General features: G+C 39.2%; 1 long non-coding RNA gene across 1 annotated transcript; it reads right to left on the bottom strand.

The window, feature by feature from the left end:
• Positions 1 to 8,934: 8,934 nt before the first annotated feature.
• On the bottom strand, positions 8,935 to 12,575 carry LOC124883600. The gene is made up of 3 exons (XR_007042244.1): positions 12,354 to 12,575; positions 9,829 to 10,128; positions 8,935 to 9,703 (listed from the first exon to the last, which is right to left on the bottom strand). It is a non-coding gene; the product is annotated as an uncharacterized LOC124883600 (long non-coding RNA).
• Between the last annotated feature and the right edge of the window lie 1,408 nt (positions 12,576 to 13,983).

The raw sequence follows: 13,983 nt of genomic DNA on the forward strand, positions 1-13,983 counted from the left end.
GCCTATTGCTTATATAATATGCAAGTTTTGATTTTAATCTTCAAACAAGATGGGGTAAACCCCTCTCCCCATATTTGTGTGGAGGCTGTGTGCAGTGTCACGTGTTTGTGCATCAATCTGTGTGCGTGTGTATATATACAGGTCCTTCTCAAAATATTAGCATATTGTGATAAAGTTCATTATTTTCCATAATGTCATGATGAAAATTTAACATTCATATATTTTAGATTCATTGCACACTAACTGAAATATTTCATGTCTTTTATTGTCTTAATACGGATGATTTTGGCATACAGCTCATGAAAACCCAAAATTCCTATCTCACAAAATTAGCATATTTCATCCGACCAATAAAATAAAAGTGTTTTTAATACAAAAAACGTCAACCTTCAAATAATCATGTACAGTTATGCACTCAATACTTGGTCGGGAATCCTTTGGCAGAAATGACTGCTTCAATGCAGCGTGGCATGGAGGCAATCAGCCTGTGGCACTGCTGAGGTCTTATGGAGGCCCAGGATGCTTCGATAGCGGCCTTTAGCTCATCCAGAGTGTTGGGTCTTGAGTCTCTCAACGTTCTCTTCACAATATCCCACAGATTCACTATGGGATTCAGGTCAGGAGAGTTGGCAGGCCAATTGAGCACAGTGATACCATGGTCAGTAAACCATTTACCAGTGGTTTTGGCACTGTGAGCAGGTGCCAGGTCGTGCTGAAAAATGAAATCTTCTTCTCCATAAAGCTTTTCAGCAGATGGAAGCATGAACTGCTCCAAAATCTCCTGATAGCTAGCTGCATTGACCCTGCCCTTGATAAAACACAGTGGACCAACACCAGCAGCTGACACGGCAACCCACACCATCACAGACTGTGGGTACTTGACACTGGACGTCTGGCATTTTGGCATTTCCTTCTCCCCAGTCTTCCTCCAGACTCTGGCACCTTGATTTCCGAATGACATGCAGAATTTGCTTTCATCCGAAAAAAGTACTTTGGACCACTGAGCAACAGTCCAGTGCTGCTTCTCTGTAGCCCAGGTCTGGGGAATGCGGCACCTGTAGCCCATTTCCTGCACACGCCTGTGCACGGTGGCTCTGGATGTTTCTATTCCAGACTCAGTCCACTGCTTCCGCAGGTCCCCCAAGGTCTGGAATCGGCCCTTCTCCACAATCTTCCTCAGGGTCCGGTCACCTCTTCTCGTTGTGCATCGTTTTCTGCCACACATTTTCCTTTCCACAGACTTCCCACTGAGGTGCCTTGATACAGCACTCTGGGAACAGCCTATTCGTTCAGAAATTTCTTTCTGTGTCTTACCCTCTTGCTTGAGGGTGTCAATAGTGGCCTTCTGGACAGCAGTCAGGTCGGTAGTCTTACCCATGATTGGGGTTTTGAGTGATGAACCAGGCTGGGAGTTTTAAAGGCCTCAGGAATCTTTTGCAGGTGTTTAGAGTTAACTCGTTGATTCAGATGATTAGGTTCATAGCTCGTTTAGAGACCCTTTTAATGATATGCTAATTTTGTGAGATAGGAATTTTGGGTTTTCATGAGCTGTATGCCAAAATCATCCGTATTAAGACAATAAAAGACATGAAATATTTCAGTTAGTGTGCAATGAATCTAAAATATATGAATGTTAAATTTTCATCATTACATTATGGAAAATAATGAACTTTATCACTATATGCTAATATTTTGAGAAGGACCTGTATATATATATATATATATGTTATTTGCACCCTCTCTCACACCAACACACAAATGGGAGTCACAAGATGATATCACAAGTACTTTCCTAGGTGTGGAGCTCCTCCAGGCAGTTAACTCAGTTAAAAGCCTTCAGCTGATTCAAAATGCTGCAGCAAGAGTTCTGATGAAAATTAAAAAGACAGATCATATTTCTCCTATTTTAGCTTCCCTTCATTGGCTCCCTGTTAAATCCAGAATAGAAGTTAAAATTCTCCTCCTCACATATAAAGCCCTTAATGATCTAGCTCCATCATACATCAGAGATCTGATTGTTCCATATGTTCCTAACAAAGCACTTTGTTCTCAGACTGCAGGTTTACTGGTGGTTCCTAGAGTCTCTAGAAGTAGAATGGGAGGCAGATCCTTTAGTTATCAGGCTCCTCTCCTGTGGAACCAGCTCCCAGTTTTAGTCCGTGAGGCAGACACCCTGTCTACTTTTAAGGCTAGGCTTAAAACTTTCCTTTTTGATAAAGCTTATAGTTAGAGTGGCTTAGGTTATCCTGAGCTATCTCTGTAGTTATGCTGCTATAGGTTTAGGCTGCTGGAGGACATAATGACCACTTTCACCCTCTCTGCTACATTCTCACACTACTCTCCAATTTTGCAATATTTGCTGTTATTTCAGCTTCTAACTTTATGTTCTCTCTCTTTCTCTTTTCTCTTCCTAGAAGCTACACCTGGCCTGACTGTCTACCTGTGACACCTTCCTGGAGGGGGCATCATCCAAGCTTCTGCTGGCAACAACTTAATGCTCACCCTCTACCGATGATCCACGTGGCCCTGTCTTTTAGTGTTTAACCCTTTCTCTCTCCTAGACATGGTGATTGACTGAGCTTTTACTGTGACTAACTATATGCTCTCTTTCAGACTCTAACCTTGAAAACTGGCTCAGAGTTTATCTGTTCTTTCTTTCTAGGTGAAATGACTAAAGGAGCTACATCCATTAACATTTACTTTTCTTTCCCATAGAAAGTACTCCTGGATCAGTGCTTCTTTGTTCTCTTTGTGTCTTTGCTCTGTTCTCTCAAACCCCCAGTCGGTCGTGGCAGATGGCCGCTCACACTGAGCCTGGTTCTGGTTCTGCTGGAGGTTTCTTCCTGTTAAAAGGGAGTTTTTCCTCTCCACTGTCACTACATGCATGCTCAATATGAGGGATTGCTGCAAAGTCAACGCCAGTGACTGTCCACTGTCTCTACATGCTTATCCGGGAGGAGGGAATGCTGCAAGTAACTGACTGGATGCAATATGCTGGGTTTCCTTAGACAGAAAAACTTTTTATCCAATTTGAATAAATAACTGAATCTGACTACACTGTTCAATGATTAGGATTAATTGGAATGTATGAACCTGACTGTTGTGAAGTGCCTTGAGACAACATGTGTTGTGAATTGGCACTCAGTCAGTCATTTTCTACCGCTTATTCCATAGTGGGTTGCGGGGGAGCTGGTGCCTATCTCCAGCAGTCTATGGGCGAGAGGCAGGGTACACCCTGGACAGGTCGCCAGTCCATCACAGGGCAACACACAAACAACCATGCACACACTCATTCATACACCTAAGGGCAATTTAGAGTTACCAATTAACCTAACAGGCACATCTTTGGACTGTGGGAGGAAGCCGGAGTACCCGGTGAGAACCCACGCATGCATGGGGAGAACATGCAAACTCCATGCAGAAAGACCCCAGGCCAGGAATCAAACCCAGGACCTTCTTGCTGCAAGGCAACAGTGCTACCAACTGCGCCACCGTGCAGCCCATAAATTGGCACTATATAAATAAAACTGAATTGAATGGAATTGCTGTAAAAAAATCACAGTCTACACAGTGGAATGCCTTCTCAGCATTAAGGCTGAGGAACATTGCCGGAACACCTCTTTTGTGCCAATAACTGTAAATTAAGGGCTCTCCTTACATTGTCAGTTCCTTGTCTTTGTGTTATGAAGCCAGTTTGGTCTGGTTTTGCAAGCTTTCTTACATGTAATTGGATTCTTCTGACAATAATGGAAGTGAGTATTTTTTGATCAACACAAAGACTAGTTGGCCTATAAGATGTACTCAGTGTTGGGTTATTTCCATCTTTATGTATGACACTAATTATAGTGGGTCCACTTCTGTTAGTACATAGTTATAGACTCTCACCAAGCTTGGTACTAGCTTCTGAGCATACATTTTTATAGTATTCTCCCGGAAGGCCGTCCACTCCTGGGGATTTATTATTCTTGGGTCTAAAAATACTGTCCCTAATCTCCACTCCTGTGATAGGTCGAATCATAAAATCAGCTTCCTCATTACTCAACCTATTGAGGTTGACAGAGTTCAAAAATCACTTAATTTTTTCCATCTTATTTGTTTGTTTTTCCCCCTTGTAAAGATCCTGATAATACTTAGCAAATGTTCTTGTAATATCTTCAGGTTGACTAGAGAGTACCCCAGTAATGGGGCACTTTATCTTATGTACAATTCTGTTTGATTGCATTTTACGCAGCTGAAAGGTCAGCAGTCGGCTTGCTCGATTACCCAATTCATAATATTTCTGGTTAGTAAAACGTAGCTGACCCTCAGCCCTGTAGGTTATCAAATCATTCAGTTTTTGTCTGTTCTCCTTCAGTTTTTTCAATATACAGTTCTCTTGAGATTGTTGATACTCCCCTTCCAGTTTTTTGTATCTTATTTTTCAATTCTGATTGTTCTGCTAATTTCTTTCTTTTTAATTTGGAAGAGAGAGCAATTATATTACCCCTCAGCACACGTTTAGCCCCCTCCCATAGAATTGTAAAAGTTACATTTCCTTTATCATTGAGTTCGATGTAATCTTTCAAGCCCTTCTTATTTCTTGTTGGTTTGCTTCATTATTTAAAAGAGATACATTGGCTCTCCAATATCTGAATTGATTATTTGACGCTAATTTTAGTTTTAAGACAACTGGTGCACGGTCTGAAATGGTTATGGGTTCAATGTTACACTGAACCACTCTATAACAGTCTGTCCCTGAGATCTGGAACATATCAATCCTGGAATAACTACCATGTACCTGTGACAAATATGTAAAGTCTTTTTCCTCGGGGTGTAAATGACGCCAAATATCTATTAGCCCTAACTCCTTTATCATTATGCTAAGTATTAGTGATTTCTTTGACTTAGGTCCATTGTCTGCTGAGAGGCGGTCTACTAATGGCCTCAATACACTGTTATAGTCTCCTCCAATCAAAATAGTACCTTCTGAATTACCCTCAAGTAAGGAAGCAATATTTTTTAAAAAGACAATGGAATCCTCATTTGGTGCATATAAATTGAGTAATTTCAGCACCCCCTATGGTTCCAATTGTCATCACATACCTCCCCGCTGTATCTGAAAATGTTTTTTTATAGCAGAAATATATTGATTTATTCAAAAGTATTGCCACCCCTCTCCTTCTCTCACCCTCAAAAGACGTGTACTGCTAATCTACCCACTCTCTCTTTAGTTTCACATGTTCTCTATATGATAGATGCGTCTCTTGTATCATTGCTATTGCACAATTCAATTCAGTTTATTTATTTAGCACCAATTCACAACACGTCATCTCAAGGCACTTTACAAAAGTCAGATACATACATTCCAATTAATCCTAACCATTGAACAGTGCAGTCAGATTCAGTTATTATTCAAATTGGATTAAAAAACAATTATATCTAAAGAAACCCAGCAGATTGCATCCAGTCAGTGACTTTCAGCATTCACTCCTCCTGGTTGAGCATGTAGAGACAGTGGACAGTCACTGGCATTGACTTTGCAGCAATCCCTCATACTGAGCATGCATGTAGCGACAGTGCAGAGGGAAAACTCCCTTTTAACAGGAAGAAACCTCCAGCAGAACCAGGCTCAGTGTGAGCGGCCATCTGCCACGACCGACTGGGGGTTTGAGAGAACAGAGCAGAGACACAAAGAGAACAAAGAAGCACTGATCCAGGAGTACTTTCTATGGGAAGGAAAAGTAAATGTTAATGGATGTAGCTCCTTTAGTCGTTTCACCTAGAAAGAAAGAACAGATAAACTCTGAGCCAGTTTTCAAGGTTAGAGTCTGAAAGAGAGCACATAGAGTTCGTCACAGTAAAAGCTCAGTCAATCGCCATGTCTAGGAGAGAGAAAGGGTTAAACACTGAAAGACAGGGCCATGTGGATCATCTGTAGGAGGTGAGCATTAAGTTGCTGCCAGCAGAAGCTTGGATGATGCCCCCCTCCAGGAAGGTGTCACAGGTAGACATAGAGCCAGGCTTGGTGTAGCTTCTAGGAAGAGAAAAGAGAGAGAACATAAAGTTAGAAGCTGAAATAACAGCAAATATTGCAAAATTTGAGAGTAGTGTGAGAATGTAGCAGAGAGAGTAAAAGTGGTCATTATGTCCTTCAGCAGCCTAAGCCTATAGCAGCATAACTACAGAGATAGCTCAGGATAAGCCACTCTAACAATAAGCTTTATCAAAAAGGAAAGTTTTAAGCCTAGCCTTAAAAGTACACAAGGTGTCTGCCTCATGGACTAAAACTGGGAGCTGGTTCCACCGGAGAGGAGCCTGATAACTAAAAGATCTGCCTCCCATTCTACTTCTAGAGACTCTAGGAACCACCAGTAAACCTGCAGTCTGAGAACAAAGTGCTTTGTTAGGAACATATGGACCAATCAGATCTCTGATGTATGATGGAGCTAGATCATTAAGAGCTTTATATGTGAGGAGGAGAATTTTAAATTCTATTCTGGATTTAACAGGGAACCAATGAAGGGAAGCTAAAATAGGAGAAATATTATCTCTCTTTTTAATTTTCATCAGAACTCTTGCTGCAGCATTTTGAATCAGCTGAAGGCTTTTAACTGCATTTTGTGGACATCCTGATAGTAACGAATTACAATAGTCCAGCCTTGAAGTAAATGCATGGACTAGTTTTTCAGCGTCACTCCTGGACAGGATATTTCTAATTTTGGCAATGTTTAATATAGGATTTAAATGACATGTCCTGGTCAAAAATAACACAGAGGTTTTTACTTTATTATCGGAGGTCAATTTAATGCCATCCAGCTTAAGTGATTGACTAAGTAGTTTCTTTTTTAAAGACTCTGGTCCAAACACGACAACTTCTGTCTTGTCTGAATTTAGAAGCAGAAAATTTAAAGTCATCCAAGTTTTTATGTCTTCAAGACATGCTTGTAATCTATCTAACTGGTTGGGCTCATCAGAATTCATGGATAAGTAAAGCTGAGTATCATCAGCATAACAGTGAAAATGTATCCTATGCTGCCTGATAATTTTAACTATTGGAAGCATATATATATATATATATATAGTGAAGAGAATTGGCCCAAGTACTGAACCCTGTGGTACTCCACAATTAACCCTGGAGTTTAAAGATGATTTATCATTTACATGAACAAACTGGAATCTGTCAGACAGATAAGATTTAAACCAGCCTATTGCTGTTTCCTTGATCCCTACAGTATATTCCAGCCTTTCTAAGAGAATTTTGTGATCGACTGGATCAAATGCAGCACTGAGATCTAACAGGACAAGTACAGACACAAGTCCATTATCTGAGGCCATAAGAATATGATTAGTGACTTTCAGCAGAGCTGTTTCAGAGCTATGATGAGCTCTGAAACCTGACTGAAACTCTTCAAACAGGTCATTGCTGTATAAATGTTCATACATTTGATTAGCAACTATTTTCTCAAGAATTTTAGATAAGCATGGAAGATTGGATATAGGTCTGTAATTTTTCACGTCATCTCGATCAAGCGAATGTTTCTTAGGTAAAGGTTTCATTACAGCTACCTTAAAAGCCTGTGGTTCTGATCCATTTACTAAAGATAGATTAATCATTTCTAAAATGGGGCTGGTAATCAGAGGGAACACTTCCTCAAATAATTTGGTTGGGATTGGGTCTAACATACAAGTTGAATGTTTAGATGAAGCCAATATTTCTGATAACTTAGGAAGCTTCACAGGATCAAAACAGTTCAAACACAAATCAGGTTCTGCAGTTATTTCCAATGTTGTCTCACTTGCTGAGGATGAAGTAATCATCTTCAGGACTATGTCAAAGATTTTCTTTTTAATAGAATCAATTTTATTTAAGAAGAATCCCATAAAGTCATGACTGCTGAGAGCTAAGGGAATGGATGGCTCAACAGAGCTATGACTCTGTGTAAGTTTAGCAACTGTACTAAAGAAAAACCTAGGATTATTCTTGTTCTCTTCTGTTAATGATGAGAAATAAGCTGTTCTAGCTTAGTGAAGTGTCTTTTTATACAACAGTAGGCTATTTTTCCAGATTAAGTAGGAATCCTCTAGGTGTGTAGAGCGCCATTTTCTCTCCAATTTTCTAACATTGTACTTTAAAGTACGCAGATCTGAATTAATCCAAGGATCTAGCCTCCTATGAATAATTACCTTCTTTTTCAAGGGGGCTGCATTGTCTAATGCATCACGCAATGATGAAGTAACACTATGAACAAGAAAATCAATTTGTGAAGGGGAAGAAACAAAATTATTGCCCTCCACTGAGGTGACTGTGGCTCAGTAGGAAGAGTAGTTGTCTTGCAATCAGAAGGTTGTGGGTTCGATTCCAGCTTCCTCCTGCCATATGTTGATGTGCCCCTGGGCAACCTCAAGTTGCCTACTGATCTGTGTATCGGTGTATGAATGTGTGAGTGTTAGTGAGTGCGATTGGGTTAATGTGGCACTAGTGTAAAGTGGTCTGTATGACTGGAAAAGCGCTATATAAGTTCAGTCCATTTACCATTTTCTGTGATAATGAGGAAATTAATAGTGGAACAGATTCTTTAAAGGTTGTTACAGCATTGTCTGATAATGATCTACTATAATGAAATTGTCTTTCAGGTGTGGAGTACTCGGTTGAATTAAACTCAAAGGTTATTAAAACATACTCAGACAGGACAGGGTTATCAGGAAATCTATCTATCTATCTATATACTAAGAGTGGAACGGTTCACAAAATCCATGGTTCTATTTGTATCTCGGTTTTGTGGTCATGGTTTTCAGTTCGGTTTGGTGTACATTGATTGTTTCAAAAATCAATTATATCTTGTATAGTAATGTTAAAACTGAAAGAATGAGGCAGCCCGACGTTTGATACATAATTGTGACAGTCTCTGGTTAAAGGTAGATGAGATTCTGGCACTGAAAGAGAGGAGACATTGCTAGTTCCAACATGCTTTTCATTTATTTGGAAAACAATATCTTCATCTAATATAAAAAGTAAAAACGACTTTTACATCTCTATCCTTAAATTGGTGCATATACAAGAATTTAACAACTGTGAGTTTTTACAGCACATTATATACCATCAACATAAAGTAAAACATAGGCTCTATCCGACATATCACTTTGAAATCAACACAAAAATAACATGTTTCTTCTAACATGTAGCAAGTTTCAACTCCCTGTGGTTCACGAAAAGCATTTTCCACATGAAATTGAAGTGCGGTGTTTGAAATACAATCAAAGAAATGAGGCTGGAGTTTTTATCACACTTAAAATGTCACTATGTTATCTAAAATAACAAAATAAAATAAATAATGCAGAGGTCATCAATATAAAATGCAACGTAAACCAAACTTGCAGGGACAATGTCCTCTGCTGTAGAGAAAACTCTCTCACTTGGTACAGATGTACCTTGGACTGTGAGGTGATGTTGTGCCAACTTAGCAATGTGAGGACATTTATGCTCGTTGTTCTTCCACCATGCAAGTGGATCTGAATCCACAGGGATGCAGTCTGTGAGCCTGTATGACATTACCTCCTCCCCAGTGATCTGGGACAAAGGTTTGGTGGTTTCCTTCTCTGTTGGAAAGAACTCCCCAAAAAGCTCTGCCATGGCACTTTTTTTCTTGGGAGGAGATGACCTTCCTGATGCCTCTGGCTTTCCAGCAGAGGAAGAACTGTCCACCTGGACTTCTCCGGGTGGACCCTGCATGATAAAATGACAAATAGCATAGCATTCTAATTATTACTATTCTTTAAAAGTAATTAATAGTAATGATGGTAAAATACATTCAATTTAGTAACAATTACAGAAACGAAAAACAACAATACCTGCTCTTTAATTTCCATGATTTCCCTTATGACATCACTGTACATTTTCTGAACACAGGCTTCTTCCAAGTAGGGCAGGGACTTAAATCTTGGATCCAGGGCTGTTGTTCTGTGCTGATAATCCTAAAGCTCAGGTTCCCATATCTGACTTCCAGGTCTTCGGTGATGACTGCCTTGGCATCTTTGATGATGGAGCTGTCCTCTTGACTTGGTGTCATGGATTTTAGCAGTATCTTCTGCAGAGGGATGATCCGACTCTTCTCCGCTCACCATGTTCGCACCTGCTCTACAACTAATTTCCTGTGACACACCCAAAATTGCGTGCAAGTATGATCTGAATGAGACACGCGCGCCGAACCGGGACCACCCTTACTAGCTACTGATAATCTCAAACTTAAATTTTACTTTTTGATACGCCACCTTAGCGTGGTGGAGGGGTTTGAGTGTTCAAATGACCCTAGAGGCTATGTTGTCTGGGGCCTAAATGCCCCTGGTTGGATCTCCCATGGGAAACAGGCTCTGGGTGACGGGGCAGACAAAGAGCTGTTCATATGAGGTAAGAACTCTGTCAAAAACAACGTGTATGTAAAGACGGAAATGTGTGCATATTAGTCAATAGTTGTGCATAAGTAAAATCCAAAAGAGGTATTGTATATTTTCTCTATAAGAATACAAAATAAAATGTTACAGCTTCAAGAAATTACAAACACAAGGTTCAGGTTTACAGTTGTGGTTTATTCTTTATGAATACAATATGCTATAACAGTTTGTGAATATGATTTATTTTCTATGAGAATACGAATTTACATCAGCGACTTGGTGTCACGTGATCTCAGGCTGGTTAGTTGAGCATAGTTAGTCGATTCGCATTGCGCATTCGCTGTCACACTCCTCACCGCCAGTAAATGTAGTGTTGGGACTGGATGATGAAAAAAGGTAATGGGGGGGAGATAATTCAGTCTAAAAGGAATATTATGAACAGAGGGGAGATAAGGGGAAATCAAGAGTATTATAAATAAAGCATTGTTCTTATTTATATGAAATACCAAACTAAAACATAGAATATAGTGGGTGGAGTTATACAATGATGTACAGTAGGTGGCGGTATGCACCTCTGAATTTGTTCTTCTTCTGCTGGCGAAAAAAATAAGAACAATGCTTTATTTATAATATTCTTGATTTCCCCCTATCCCCCCTCTGTTCATAATATTCCTTTAGACTGAATTATCTCCCCCCCATTACCTTTTTCCGTCATCCAATCCCAGCACTACATTTACTGGCGGTGAGGAGTGTGACAGCGAATGCGCAATGCGAATCAACTAACTATGCTCAACTAACCAGCCTGAAATCACGTGACACCAAGTCGCTGATGTAAATTCGTATTCTCATAGAAAATAAATCATATTCACAAACTGTTATAGCATATTGTATTCATAAAGAATAAACCACAACTGTAAACCTGAACCTTGTGTTTGTAATTTCTTGAAGCTGTAACATTTTATTTTGTATTCTTATAGAGAAAATATACAATACCTCTTTTGGATTTTACTTATGCACAACTATTGACTAATATGCACACATTTCCGTCTTTACATACACATTGTTTTTGACAGAGTTCTTACCCAATAGGTTCAAGATGCCTACATGAGGAGCAATGTTGGACCCCCCCCCCCCGGTTAAATCAAATTCTGTGACGATTACATGCCATTCCATTGAGTCTGTCCAACTTAAATATTCAGTCATATTCTGATGAGTGTTTTCAGAAATTCCATTATACTGGATATTAAATATTAGTTATCAGAACATATGAAGTGCCTTGAGACGACATGTGTTGTGAATTGGCGCTACATAAATAAAACTGAACTGAATTGAAATTGAATAGAACTAACTGTCTGACACTTTATTTAAAGTATAATTTGAACACTGACAAATGAACATCCCCTGAAAGCAGAGTTATGTTAATTTAAAATGCTTCAGATTTTCGAGTCAAATGCATAAGTTTAATTTTTGTATTTGGCTAAATCTGTCCTTTATTAGATTTATCAGTTATTGTGATTTCTATTTGATTATTTGTAGCAAGGATGATTCGAAATGTTCTTAATAAAACAGTAGGGAGAACAGAGTGAAGTAGAGGGACCGCTGCGACCAAAACGTTTATAATCTGTAGTTCCTTCAACACCAGCAGACATAAACTCACTCTGAACTTTCCATTAAACCTGAGAGCTCTGTTGTATGATGATTTAAAACATTTGAGTGACAAGAAAGAAAACACTTAAGAAATCTGTTAGGGGCAAATACTTTTTAACAGCACTGTATGTGACTGCTCGTAGGCAAATTGAAAGAGGAAATCTATAAGAAGTATTACAACCACCATAAATGTGAAAGTCATCTAAAATGTAAAGGGGAGATTTGTAAGATGTCCTGATCTGTTGATCACCTTATATAAACATAAACATGGGCTTATCATGGTTAACTCTTAATAATAATGAACACGCGCCGTAAAAAAGAAGTACACACATACTAACCTCAAATAATGTGTCTTCAACACTGCTGGTTGTGCTGACGGTTCCGTATGCGTGACAAGGACGTATCATCCAGGGTGGCAAAGCTGCAGCCCAGTGTGTTACACTCGGGGCACGATGTAAGCGCCACAGCGTAACTGTATATATATATATCTACATATATAGATTTATATATAAATGTCTTCTTCTTCTTCTTCTATTTTTTTTGTTTATTGGCGGTTGGCAAACCAGCACACTGGTCCGTCACCGCCACCACCTGAACTGGAGTGTGGGACAGATGGTTGGGAATAGTTCCCGGCAGTTAGCATCTCCAGCTTTTTACATTTTAAATTTATTAGCTCTCATAATTCTTTTTGTTAAAATCTTCTGACAGGATGATATTGCTTCTTCTCACTTGAGCAGCCGTTTTATTCCCGTCTCATTGTCAACAGGAAAACCAGTTGAATTTTTTTCTGACTTTTTAGAACATCCCCAGAATCCAAACTCATTCTCACAGACAGGATTGTGTTGAGATGCTTGATTTATTATGGAAAATTTATACACAAGCATAATAATAATTTGTTGTGAAATAATCAAAATTAATTAAATCACATAGCACACACAGCATTTATTTATAAATAGACATTGAATGAAATTAGGGCTAGGATGTGACTCTTCAACAGCAGGTTTCTGCACACAGGAAATACATTTCTGATTGCTACTTCTAAAGTTATTTTCTGACTATACACTTATATGTTTTAAATAAGGATCATAAGATGACATATAAGCATAACTACTATAATCCAGCATAGATTTAATGAGTGCTCATTATACTGTATATTCTGGAGAAATAACCTTAGTGCCTCCCACTATATAGCCTAATGACATTTTTACATTTGTTCTGAAGATTAAATGTCTGGTCCAAGTAAGCTTCTCACAAAAACCAGAAGGAATTTTAGTTATTGCACTTATTTGAGAGGTTGTTCATGTAAGAACAATGAAATCAAACAAATTACTCGTGTAATTTGATTCCCCACTGACTATCCCACTCTTCCACAATTACTATTGAAACCTGCATTATCTCATTGAGGAATGGTACATTACAACCCCTTATTATGTTCCCATCATCACTACAGGTACATTAGAAAAAGAGCCCATATTTTTGTCTCATTTCAAAAGTAAAACTTTTATTTTATATAGTTTCATCACACATCACGTGAAATATTTCCAGCCTTTTTTTCTTGCAATTTTGATGATTATGGCTCACAGATAATTGTCCGAGCTACCACACCCTGTTGGCGGACAGACGTCTCGGAGCTCCTCCGGTCCTTGGTCCCCAGTAGCAATCACACACTCTACCTAAAGACTTTTAAATGAACGACTCTCAAACAGTTTCTACATTTTTAGCTTATTTTAATCTAAATTAAGGCAGAGGAATGATTACAGAGATCAGCGCTGAGGCTCCCGTCTCGGACCGTCGGCGTCTGTGAAAGGATGACGCAAGAGCCTCAAAGGAAGGTCACATGTAGTTTTATATCTGGCACTCCAATGCAATGGATGTGCCCTCCCTCAGTGATTATCAGTAGACTATGTGTCACCATTGTGGTGTCTATCTGTTAGATTGTGTAGTAGCGGGTGTCCATACTTAATCTAA

The sequence above is a fragment of the Girardinichthys multiradiatus genome, chromosome 18 (genome assembly GCF_021462225.1).
Source record: "Girardinichthys multiradiatus isolate DD_20200921_A chromosome 18, DD_fGirMul_XY1, whole genome shotgun sequence".
Classification (NCBI taxonomy): Eukaryota; Metazoa; Chordata; class Actinopteri; order Cyprinodontiformes; family Goodeidae; genus Girardinichthys; species Girardinichthys multiradiatus.